This window comes from Pangasianodon hypophthalmus, chromosome 4, assembly GCF_027358585.1.
Source record: "Pangasianodon hypophthalmus isolate fPanHyp1 chromosome 4, fPanHyp1.pri, whole genome shotgun sequence".
In the NCBI taxonomy this organism is placed as follows: Eukaryota; Metazoa; Chordata; class Actinopteri; order Siluriformes; family Pangasiidae; genus Pangasianodon; species Pangasianodon hypophthalmus.
The window spans coordinates 24,402,137-24,414,524 of NC_069713.1; the positions used below are offsets into that span (position 1 = coordinate 24,402,137).

The 12,388-nt window shown below is 40.6% G+C and overlaps 1 long non-coding RNA gene across 3 annotated transcripts in view; it reads left to right on the forward strand.

Moving 5' to 3' along the window:
• LOC117597085 (uncharacterized) overlaps nucleotides 1–12,388 on the forward strand; it is a 99,574-nt gene that overhangs the window by 82,514 nt on the left and 4,672 nt on the right. For all 3 annotated transcript variants that reach the window (XR_008301685.1, XR_008301684.1, XR_008301686.1), the window contains one exon: nucleotides 11,925–12,056. This is a non-coding gene — a long non-coding RNA (uncharacterized LOC117597085). The remainder of the gene's footprint in view (nucleotides 1–11,924; nucleotides 12,057–12,388) is intronic.

A 12,388-nucleotide genomic window follows, 5' to 3' on the forward strand; every position in this document is an offset into this window, starting at 1 on the left:
TATAGACACACACACACGCGCGCGCACACACACACAAGTAGTGAGTAGTGAGAGTTTGATCTGAAAATGATGAAGCTCTTGGAAATGCTCTTAGTATTTGCATAGAAAAAAAAAAAAAAAAACAGAAAACATACTTTGTAAGCCACTGTTGGTTGTGTATTCTGGCTTGTGCTAGTATCTTTTTAACCCTGCCCATGTTTGATTACCAAAACCCTTTCAGTCCCATATCTGCTTTATTCAGAACACTCCCTTAATATTTCATGATAATGCCACAACTACCAAACCAGCTGATCTTTTTCCCCATGACCCACATACAGTCAGGTCCATAAATATTGGGACAGTGACACAGTTTTGGTAATTTTGCCTCTGTACACCACCACAGTGGATTTGAAATGAAGCAATCAAGATGTGACTGAAGCGTAGACTTTCAGCTTTAATTCAAGGGGTTTAACAAAAATATTGCATTAACCGTTTAGGAATTACAGCCATTTTTTACAGAGTTCCTCCATTTTCACAGGCTCAAAAGTAATGGGACAATTGACTGATAAGCAGTTTCATGGCCAGCTGTGGCCTGTTTCCTCCTTATATCATGATAAATTAAGGAGATAAAAGGTCTGGAGCTGATTCCAAGTGTTGAATTTGCATTTGGTAGCTGTTCATGGGAACTCTCAATATGCCGTCCAAAGAGGTGTTGATGCAAGTGAAGGAGGCCATCATTAGGCTGAAAAACCAAAACAGACCTATCAGAGAGATAGCAGAAACTTTAGGAGGGCCAAATCAACAATTTGGTACATTCCTAAAAAGAAGGAATACACTGGCGAGCTCAGCAACACCAAAAGGCCTGGGAGACCACAGAAAACAACTAAAGTGGATGATTGCAGAATTCTTTTCTTATTGAAGAACAACCCCTTCACAACATCTAGCCAAGTCAGGAACACTCTGGAGGAGGTAGGCCTATCATTGTCAAAGTCTACAATCAAGAGCCACCTTCATGAATGTAAATACAGACGGTTTACCTCAAGATGCAAACCGCTGGTAACACTCAAGAACACAAAGGCCAGATTAGACTTTGCTAAAAAACCTCTAAAAAAAGCCTGACCAGTTCTGATGCAAGATTAACTTGTACCAGATTGATGGGAAGAGAAAAGTATGGAGAAGGAAAGGAAGGGCTCATGATCCAAAGCATACCACATCATCCGTCAAACATGTGGAGGCAGTGTTATGGCATGGGCATGTTTGGCTGCCAATGGAACTGGGTCACTGGGGTTTATTGATAATGTGACTGTTGATAGAAGTAGCAGGATGAATTCTGAAGTGTACAGAGCTATACTTTCTGCTCAGATTCAGTCAAATGCTGCAAAACTGATAGGACAGCGCTTCACAGTACAGATGGATAACAACCCAAAACATACTGTGAAAGCAGCCCAAGAGCTTGGAAATTAAATGTTCTTAAATGGCCGAGTCAGTCACCTGACCTCAACCCAACTGAGCTGCTTTTCACTTACTGAAGGCAAATCTGAAGGCAGAATGACCCACAAACAAGCAGCAACTGAAGATGGCTGCAGTAAAGACCTGGCAAATCATCTCAAGGGAGGAAACTCAGCATTTGGTGATGTCCATGGGGTCCAGACTTCAGGTAGTCATTGACTGCAAAGGATTTACCTCCAAGTAATAAAAATAATCCTAATATTTATGATTATATTAGTTTGTCCCATTACTTTTGAGCCTGTGAAAATGGAGGAACTCTGTAAAAAATGGCTGTAATTCCTAAACGGTTAATGCAATATTTTTGTTAAACCCCTTGAATTAAAGCTGAAAGTCTACGCTTCAGTCACATTTTGACTGCTCTATTTCAAATCCACTGTGGTGGTATACAGAGGCAAAATTACCAAAACTGTGTCACTGTCCCAATATTTATGGACCTGACTGTATACTCTTATTTGAGGAGATGAAGTCCAGCGATTCACAACTACTGAACCCCAACAATGTGGCAGAGAGGTTGGGAAACAAGCTCCCTGGATAACCAACACACAGCAGCACCTCACCATATCTCCAAATACGCCCTCACCGATTCTGCTGTTCTTTCACACACACTTTGGCTGACAAAACCCTGCCTTGTGAAATTATACGGATCGTCCCTACCTCTCTGACTATCTCTACCAACATGTGCATAATTCAATTCAATACAGTTTTATTTGTATAGTGCTTTTAACAATGGACATTGTCACAAAGCAGCTTTACAGAAATAAATACATTCAAGATATAAGTTTTAAGTGTATGAATTTTTCCCTAATGAGCAAGCCTGGCAAGGAAAAACTCCCTGAGACGATATGAGGAAGAAACCTGGAGAGGAATGAGACTCAAAAGGGAACCCATCCTCATCTGGGTGAAATAGTAATATTATTATTCCTTTGGTACATGTTTCTCGCAAATGACCATTCCCTGAGTTTATGCCATCAATCACAGTTAAGGCTTGGGTTATATACTGCTGTGACTCTTCATACCTGTGTGGATGTGGCAGCTACACAAGCAGCGCAGTACATACTTGCCTGCATACATTTCTTACATCTGGAGGACTAAAGGTCCACTGAGGGGCTAGGGCAGAGCTGAACATGTTGCACCAGCACCGACCACTTCCTCTAATTTTGCACAACATGGTGAAGATGATGAGAGTTGAGGTGAGGAAACTATGTTAATATTGAGAAAATGGCAGAAGCAGTAACACCAGTGTAGATGATCTAACAAGCCATGCAAGTAATCTTAAGGCAATTTCTTTCATCGTAGCAATTATAGCGATTATCATAGCATTATCTTGCTTCACATCCTGCTCTACACTATGTCTATACACTACTATATATATATATATATATATATATATATATATATATATATATATATACACACACACACACACACACACACACACACACACACACACCAATATTGTATACTAATGTTTTTTTTTTGTTTGTTTGTTTTTTGCCCCATTTTTTCCCAAATTTGTCATTTGCTAATTCCCACCCACTAGCTATCTCTACCTGATCATGCACCAACCAGGGAGAGTGGAGGCTATCTACTGCTTCCTCTGAGACATGTGAAGCCACTGAAACTTTTCAGTCTGCTGCTCATGCTACGTCACAGGCCAGCTGAACACATTTGGAGGGAAAATTAAGCTAATTGCCCTCTTCCACATACACAAGCTCACAGACACCATGATTGGCTAGTGTCTCTCTGATCCCTTCCGTTTAGAGACCATGGCCAATTTTGTCATGGATGGCTATGGTATTGTCTGGAATCTCAATCTTCCAAAGATAGTGGTTTTTTTTTGCTTTTTAATGGACTTGCACAATCAGTGTGCTGAATGAAAGCAGGATACATGAGGTAACAATCTGCAGTACCGCAGACTACAGTACTAGTTCTTAAAGGCATGTAACACCAAATGTAATATCCAAACTTGTCTTTATTTTGAAAATGCCCATGAAGACCCCCCATGATGCTGACTTTGCATCCTAATTCCTCAACACACACACACCGATCCATCCAAAATGTTGTGGGCTGGTCTAGATTGTTAAAGAGGTTGGAAACCCAGGTCTAGTCAAATAGTCTTGTATGTGTAACACGAATCAATGGCTTAGAGGTGTCACTTAAGGTTAAATCTATTGGTACGCAAACCTATACTAAATGGTCCTCAGTGATTGTAAATAAGATGGCAGTAAAATCCATGTATCTCCAAGAATTGCCTCTACTGCAGTAATTCCAGCTTGACTGTGCCCTAGGGTCATCGTGGCCCTCCGGAGAGATCGGACACAGGCCCGGCATTGTTTCACATCTATACCACTGACAGCTGGAGACTGAGGTGTTATGGGAAGTCAGAGGGAGAGACAGAGGTGCAAAGGGTGCAGCACAAGAGGCTTCTGTTGTATTGGAACTTCCCTGACCCTGTTCCTTCACTCCCCCACACACACTCTAAACACAGTGTGGCCCTCAAGAGATGAAACACAGCACACATGCCTAAATGACTGTTTTCATTTTCAATCATCTGTATAACACAAGCATTCGAGGTTGAGCATTTGGTTCATATCCTGCTGCCCCCTCTGTATAAGGTAAAGGACTTTCTGTCAGCTTCTGAACTTCAGCTTTTTCAGCATCAGTGCTGCCTTTGTTGAGAGAACAGCATGAGCAAGGCATGCCAGATTGCTTTTGTGTGTGTGTGTGTGTGTGTGTGTGTGTGTGTGTATGTGTATGTGTAAGGCCTGATTTATACTTCTGTGTAAAGCACATTTGCATGTCTGCATTGCGAGGTAGAGACAGGATTTATGGCTAAGTGTGCCACATGACACGCTCGCGTGCCGTGCTCCAAGAAGCAAAATGCGTGTTGTTCTTATTTATGGCGCTGCCCATCAGCCAGCGTCCATGCAAATGCTGATTGGTTAGCAGGGAGGTGTGTTCAGTTGCGTGCCTAGAAATAACATGACGAGGTCCTGTGACCCTTCTTTCACAGGTTGTACCCAGAGTTTCAGAGTAATATGCTTACAAATAGATCTCAAGCATAAACAGTCACAAAGTGTGCTCATGCTCCCCAACCCCTTTTTGAAAGTTAAAAATCATATACATAATTGCTTGCTGACTTTCTAAAAATGTCCGTTTAAACCTACTCATGCAGTTAGTGTCTCAGGCTGGTGTCTTTAATAAAACGTCTATATTTAAGCTCTCGCTTCTACAAATATAAATGTACAGCACGAGCAAGAAGATCAGTTTTTCTCTTGCGTTTCATGTCTGTGTCACGTGTGACAACAACATGATGACATTAATATATTATGGATTTACTTAAAGAAAACTGCGATCATGATATAGTGGCATTTTCTAATAGAAAGTGTGAGGCTTTAGGCTGACTGTAGCTGTGGTTATAATGGCCAACTTAATCCTGCAAGATTTCACTTTGCCTTTTTTTTTTTTCTTCTAACGAACTCAGAGTAAAGGTGTAGCACACAGCATACCAACTTGATTTAAAAATGTAAAGCATCTATCATGACATGATTGCTTGAATTGTGGATTTAAACACTAGTTGCTTCAGCGCCTGATACAGATGAGTGAAAATGTATCAGAAATGCTTTGCTTGTGATTTGACTTACAATTGATCACAGTTTCCTGACCGCACTTATCAAATCAAAGTTATATCCATGTTGGCTTCTTTTTATTATTCCTGCAGTGATATGTGGAAATCTACTTTGTTTTGGCTCCAAGACTGTTCTTGTTTGTTTTTCTATTTCTATAAATTCCGGTTCGGATCATGTGACCCCTCCCCCTAGTGTATACGCACATGTTGCATGCGAGTATGACAGCAGACACTTACGCAAGTGTCCACGCATGACACCTTGACATGTTAGCAGATACGCAGTCGTAGAAGTGTAATTCATCCTTCACAGCTGCAATGTAGTGTGTGTTTTACAGTGTGTTTGAGGCATCTTAGTGGAGCCCAGAGACAGGAGACTTGAACTGGTGTTTAAGTGCTTTGGGGAAAGGACTCTTAAAGTAGTCTTTAAGCAGAGTAGGCAGAGACACACATCAGTGTAAGACCTGATTGGTATCAAAACAGCAACGGTAGAAAGCAGCCAGTTCCAAAACAAATATGGAGATTTGTTTAAAACACAAGGATAATTTATGACTGTAAATATTTGCCATTCCTTTGTTTATGAAACGAGCCATTTATTGCTTGAGTGAGAAACACTAAACTTAAGCAAATCACCAACATGCTGGTTCATCAGCACGTGTGAATGTGAATCACTTTGTTAGGAAAACAACATGAGGTGTTCAGCATGGAGCCCAGATTCATAGCCTTCGTTCTCATTCAGCTGTCAGCTTCACTGCAGGTTTATTCACCCAGGTGCAAGCAACCAGCACCTAGCATCTACAGAAGAACAACAACTCTAAACGGTATGACTTTTTCTGAGGTTAGTCGCATTCAGCTCTGTCTGTAAACAATTAGGGGTAACATTAGCTCTGAGCTTTATATTGGGCTGAGGTCAATGCTGAGTTTTCCTTCTCTATGCGGCTACTGTTCCAGAGCTTTCCGAAATGTCATTTGACATTTTGTTTCTGCTGAGAGAGCAAAAGCTTTACAAATTGCAGTGAGTTTTAATCTTGAGGAAGAGTGCTTCTTGTGAAGAGAAAGCAAAAGAGAAAGGCATATGTCCCCCCCCCCCCCCCCATTTAAAAGGCGCCCCTGCAGCAGGGCCAAGCTCCGCCATCATTCTCTCAGGAAGACGTGCCAATAGCTGTGCAATATTTAGGATGCACAAAATTGTCACAGACACTTAAATCGTAAATCATGATAAAAGCACTTATTGTGATATGAATATTTAATATTGACACATACCTACTCTCAAGAATAGCACTACTGTGTTTTTTTTCCCTTTTGCTCTGGTGTGTGCCTGAGAGGTCAGTAAAAGATAGACATAGAGAGAGAGAGAGTGAGTGAGAGAGAGAGAGAGAGAAATAATCTCACAGGCCTTTAGGACATTTGTTGGTCTAAGGACTGGCCACATGGCTAAGTGTTGTTTTGAGGGCAGCTACTGTTTTCCCAGTGATTCACTCTGAAATCATTCACAGCAGCCATTTGTTGAACAGTTAAAAGGAAGTGTTGCTTCCTGCCTATAAATGTTCACTTGATACAAGGCTTTTCTGTAGAAAAAAAGAAAGTCAATTCTAAGATCTGCAGGCAATATCATTAAAAACTTGATAGAGATATTGTGAATACAAATAATTTGACAAAAAAAGTTTGTTTTTTTTTTTTTTACTTTTACGTTTCTTTACTTTTTCACTCATTTGCCTTTAAAATTCTCTTTTGTTTTTTTCCTTCTGACTTTAATGCTACAGGACTAAAGGCCTGACTCATAATTTCCGACCTTAAAAACCAAAGAAAATGCCCCTCAATGTTGGAATTCCTATTTAGGAACTCAGGACGTTCTCCTCAACCCTAAGTTCAGCAAGTGACATCAAAAATCAACATGGCTGCTCACAGCATCAGCAGAAAACAATGTAGAAACTCCTACTTTTAAATGAGTTATGCTGTATATACACACATTTGATTTAAATTAACCAACAGGCATATTCACTTGTTGAATCTATAACACTGGATATACAGTTCTGAGAGCTGTACACAACTACAGGAATCCTATCAGCTTTATTTACAAACAAAAACTAACTTAGTGTAATTTTCAACAGCAATCTACCAAACCCATTATGATTACCGTCATAGATGATCTGGAGTATTCTTTGAAGCAAGAAAGTGAATTAGCAGGGAAAGAAAGCAATAAAAGTGGCTAAGGAGACCGTTATGTGGTTAACTTTCTAGTAATAATGTGCAACCACAACCAAGGCAATAGCTAAATATGTAATAGAATTATATTTCTGTTAGCAGTGCTTATGTAATTTAACATAGCTACCTGCATAGAATTCCAGATGGAGATATTTGAACATGTTGTATGAAGTGCTACAGTTCGTTCCTCTGAAATCCACCCACACGTGAACAATGCCATAAGTCACAAGCAAAGGAATTCTTATTACTTGCATTTGCAACATCTCTAATTCGATTTTGAATACAGGATTCTGAGCTGGGGTTACTGTGCAGAGTTTTACATGGTTCTCCTTGTATATACATTAGTTTCTTCCTGGTTCTCAGGTTTTCCCAAAAACATACTGGTAGGTGGACTGGGTACTCCATATTGCCCCTGAGTGTGAATGGTGCTGGAATATATTCCTATCTCATGCCCAGTGTTCCTGGGGTAGGCTCTGGATTCTCCATGGTTACTGAAGATGAATGAATAAATGTTAATTTTCATTATGGCACACAATTAACTCCATAGTTTTACCACACTATGAGCATCTATGAAAAGGAAAATAAATTATATGAGAGGATTGGATATTTATTTAAAGGTTCCCATGCACTTATTAATAACAGAGATGAAACAGATGGATGAATAGATGTAAAGATTTAGCTGGGTGAAGCAGTTCTTGATAGATTCGACAAACACTTGAGAAAGTGCAGCACATTCAGATTCTCGTTTACAGCCACTCATAAAATCTGGCCATTAATATTTTAGTGGGTTTTCTCTCAGTGTATCAGTATTATTGCTGCAGTTTTGCTGCCCCTGTCCGTATAGAATTAAAGGCCCGAATAGACATTCATAGCATGGATTACCTTTCTGCGTCTGTAAGCTAAAAAGCATACATCAGGGAGCACAAAGATGTGATACTTATTCTGTATTACAGGCCTTAAGAGAGTCAAGCAGCTCTCAAGTGATGAAGCCGTGGCCAGCCATCACATTTAGGTAATAAATGTACACAGTAAAGCAGAGGATTGGAGGCTGTAAGTCCAAAAAAAAAAATCTCAAGCACCAAGATCAGAACTCATATCCGTAACTGAGTGTGTAACTGTATCTTATACAATGCTCCCAGTACACAAGGAGAGCTCAGTTTGAAAATGTTGGTTTGACTTACTCCACCACACAACAACAAAGTATTTTAGCTCTTACCATTCCAAATGAGTACTGATCTATGGCGGGTGGTATAAATGCTAATCCACGCCCTTTCAATGATTAAAAAAAAAAAAAAGACGTCATTATAAGATTTTATCGACATCTGCATCAAATGATTTGCCGTTAAATGTATTAAAATGGATTATTTGGGACTTTTGTGGAAGCAAAATAGCATCACCAGTGGTCATAATAAAATACACAGAGAGGTATGAAGAAATGAGGCTGGGGCTGAATTCTTTCTAGCCCAGAGTGTAGATTCAAGCAGTCTATCAGTGACACTCGTGTCACGATGATTACACGGAGTGAAACATCCCCTAGATTTGATCTTCATTTTGAGATATTTTTCAGCCAGCTTCGCTGACACATCCATGTCATCAGTCACAGGTGTAATGAACACGAATAGAGGTGAATAGAGTGAAACTAAACAGTGATAGACTAAGCACACATTTTTCAAAGTACTTTACACAGAAGGACAGATGACAGAACTGTAAGTTTAGAGTTTTGATCAAAAGTGTTATAACTTTTCTGTTTAACTTGTCTGGTATTCGGAGGAAACCTGAACCCAGGGGAGCATAAAAAAAAAAATTTAATCACAAATACAGCTGTCTGTCTGCCTTCAAGTGCATATAAGTATAATAGTTTTCCCCGCATCCTTCTTATTATGAAATCATGAAACCTCATGATGCAGTGCATGTCATTGTCAGGCTATTGATTGATATTAGATTTAAGGCTCCTATCTAATATCATGACCAGCTGTCTCTTATCATTTCAGAGTGTTTGGACAGAGTTGAAACTTCTGGTCCACCTCCCCAGAGAGACAGCACACAGAAAAGTGTTGATGCAGTTATGTCTACACACTGCAGTTCTGTCTGCATAACTGTCTAATTGCCTAGCACAGACGATGGCTGCAGAGTGTTTTGACTGTAGTGGATTAGCGGTACGCTACCTAATTACAGTAATGCGTTTTCACAGTGACAGCTGGGCCACTGCCACCGGACTGCAGCGAGAAGACCGCAACAACCAGCTTCCTTTACTCGCTGCATGATTCTCTCATACATAACATTATGAGTAGAAAGTGATAGTACATGTTTTTGGTTTTGGTTAAAAGTGGCATCAGAATTAAGCTGAGAATTTGTTCTTTCCTGCTGAAAACATGTTTGAGTAGAATACACAGATGCAGATAACATGTCCCTGTCAGGAAGTAGTGTGCTGGGCAGCTGCTAAACCGTAGGATGTCCTTTCATTAATGAGGAAATACCATGGATTTTTTTTCCCCCAGTTATATGATTTTGCTAAAACTCGGCCCATTTTTTCTAATTTCCTCGGAACTATTTTTGGCTCATGCACCATGTCCAGTAAGAGCATGTTCACAAGGATGTTCATTGTTACCTGTGTACCAATAATTTCCTCATTGTCTGGATTTGAGATTAGCGCCATGCAATTCCTCTACTACACGTTCATGTGACATGATGACCCTGTCTGTTGCACTGCTGCCATCTGCAGCTCTCTGTCTGCACTTGACACATCTCACACACACACACACACACACACACACAAAGACAAACAAAAGATCAGGCAGCGTTTCTGTGTGGCGTACAACAGTGTGGGTTTTGGATTACTTCCAACACCTTCATCCGGATGCATGAGAGTCCTTCCATATCCCGCCTCAACCATGACAGGTGCTGGGTTCAAATCCGCCCGAGTCTTCCAGTGCACTTCATTGGAATGACATTAGTCATCCAGGGCTACAGTTACTCCTGGTCTTTATGTCTTGAAACTGTAAAACACACAGTAACATTCACTTGTAATCTTGCTAGAACTTGTAGTGCTCTTCTCGTATTTCAGTGATCCGTGATCTGAAGTTGAGGAACACAGAGGAAATGACCTTCCTAACTAGTGGAGAGGCATGTTGAAAAGTAAGTTATCACCTCCCAGTACCAAAAATAGTTCATTCTTAACACTCACCCTTGCTTCAGCGGATAGTCTCACCCAGATACTGTAGATTCATTTGTACCTAAGAACTGCTGCTGTAATCCTAAACTCTGTCCTGTCCTCATCCCAGGACTCTGATTCACAATAATATGCTCATACTAAACATTCTTTCTATTTTTATAATCATTATACAAATAAAATTGAATTGATTAGGTTTCAGCTTTCTCCAGATGGAAATGGAGTGTATTTTGACTGCTGATGTTTGGTCCATGTACATTCCTTTTATTCATGTTTCATTTCATTTATATGCAAATGAGATGTTCAGAACAGTTTTTGGCTCTAAAACAATAGTCCTAAATATTACAAAAAAAGCTTGTTTTTCATCATTTCAGATTCATTTTGGGGCTAAAATTAATGAATGACCCAGATGTGTATCAGCAATTATTGAGTAGCAAGAAGAGGGTAGATTAAATATTACCGTTACTGCATAATGGATCACTGTGTGCTTTTTAAAAATAGCAAGAGTGTGACAGTAAAGGAGGACGACATGGCGGATAAAAAAAATCTGCAGGATTTTGTGATTTAAAAAAAGCATCCATTTTCATTTTGAAATGAAAAATGAATGAACGGTGCATACAAAAGGACCATGTTTAGGGTTGAGGATTGTTGATTTATAAGTGATATACTGGCGCCACACTTTCCCCTGTGAGCAATACCTTCACTCAGAAAATATGACTCTCATATGGGCCGTGACAAGCTTGGAGGTTGGCAATGACCTGCTGAAAGTATGCCCTTAGATCCTAGAAGAGAATGTTCCTCTGTGCACAGTGTAATACACAGGAAAGGATTTAATCACACGCCTGTTTGAGCTCTTTTCCTCTGAGGCCTCTTTATACCCTCCCACGGTGGCATTCTCACTTGTTCCCCAAGCACTTCTGAGGTGACTTTGTTTGTTTGTTTGTTTGTGCTGACACCAGCGCTGAAGAGGAGCGTAAGTAATCTTACCACCATATGGTGTTTGGTCTGCTTTGTAGTGGCCACCCTGGGAGATGGCGCTCTGGAATTACAGGTCCCACACATACATAGCGGGCCAGACACACACACACACACACACACACACTCACAAACTGGCAGGAAGTCATCGCCTGTGCTTCTTACTGTCTGAGTGTACAGCCAGGGTGTGTAAACAGACAGGCATTTGGCCCTGCACCAGGCACCCTTGGTGAAAGTATCTTGATCAGTCAGGAAAGCCATTAAGAAAACAGTGTGTGTTCAGCTCGGAGGAAGTGTCAGCCAGCACAGTGTGATACTGAGGTGCTGCTCTGCAGATGAAATTAAATACACACTTGGTGTGGGATCGAGTTTTCCCATAGAGATCAGATCCATCAGTGTATTACTCACTATGACGGTAAACCCTCGCCCTCTGATGTGATACAATCTTTTCCCTTCCCTCAGTGTGATTTCTCCACTACAGTCAGCTGACCCCCGCTGACCAATCGGCAGCAGGTTACACACGCCGCATTCCATCTGGCTGAGAGGGAAAGTTCCAGCTGAGATTGAGAATGCAGTGTGCGGAGCCTTTTCCAGGTTTGTTTTCTCTCACATAGTTTTGGACTCTCATTCCATTTGGCAGGGAAACATGGCTGCAGTCGGGGTGAAGGGAGATGATAGTACCATTGCTCATTTGTTGACTCAAGGATAGGAAATCAGAAAGAGGATATGTGATGAGAAGTCCAGCTGCTATGTTAGTAACACGGATGTGGGTTTGGAACCAGTTTTTTTTGGCCCAGATAGTGTACAGTTTAACGTGGAACTAGAAACGTGAACGTGTCTTAAAAGCTGTTCTGACTTAGCATCCAGATGCTTGAATCGGTGTGTGAAACTACAGAAACTCCGCTGGCAAATGCAAAACACTGAGT